Consider the following 785-nt stretch of genomic DNA (forward strand, 5'->3'; position numbering starts at 1 on the left):
TCTTCCTTATTCATCGTCCAGCTTTCACATGCATACGATGCGATTGAAAACACCATGGCTTGGGTCAGGTGCACCCTAGTCTTCAAGGTGACATCTTTGCTCTTCAATACTTTAAAGAGGTCCTTTGCAGCAGATTTACCCAATACAATGCGTCTTTTGATTTCTTGACTGCTGCTTCCATGGGTTTTGATTGTGGATCCAAGCAAAATGAAATCCTTGACAACTTCAATCTATTCTCCATTTATCATGATGTTGCTCATTGGTCCTTGGTACACACTCCCAATTGCTCTTGCCCTAATGAGACAGCCCGCTCCCTCCCTCCACCCTCTCTTTGTGTGTCCATTCCGCCAGAAAAATATGGAACGCTTCACGAATATGCGTGTCATCCTTGTGCAGGGGACACGCTAATATTCTCTGTATTGTTCCAACTTTAGTATATGTGCTGCTGAAGGAAGCACCATTATATTTCTTTAAATGATCATAATTACGATTGCACTGGTTTTTCTCAATTTTGAGAAGAAATGAACAGTATGGTCAGCTTTTATTGTAACAACTTGAATGTGAAATTTATTTTCATGCATTTAAATAGTGTTTTGTTTACATGGTAGAGTTTGATTTTCAGCCAAAACTATGTATTTGTTGACATCATCGAGTGTCTTCAGTATTGCCCACCGACTCGGAAGAAATAATGCATGCAGTAGTACATGAGTTCCATTGAAAGGAATGTAATAATTGAAAATAGTCTAAAAGATCGCCACTTTTATATGTAGCATTTGTTCACATAA

General features: G+C 38.7%; 1 non-coding gene across 1 annotated transcript; it reads right to left on the reverse strand.

Annotated features, from left to right (window-relative positions):
* Positions 1-351: 351 nt before the first annotated feature.
* Positions 352-458, reverse strand: LOC126069798 (U6 spliceosomal RNA). The gene has a single exon (XR_007516066.1). It is a non-coding gene; the product is annotated as a U6 spliceosomal RNA (small nuclear RNA).
* Positions 459-785: the final 327 nt, after the last annotated feature.

This window comes from Elephas maximus, chromosome X (assembly GCF_024166365.1).
Source record: "Elephas maximus indicus isolate mEleMax1 chromosome X, mEleMax1 primary haplotype, whole genome shotgun sequence".
Taxonomy (NCBI): Eukaryota; Metazoa; Chordata; class Mammalia; order Proboscidea; family Elephantidae; genus Elephas; species Elephas maximus.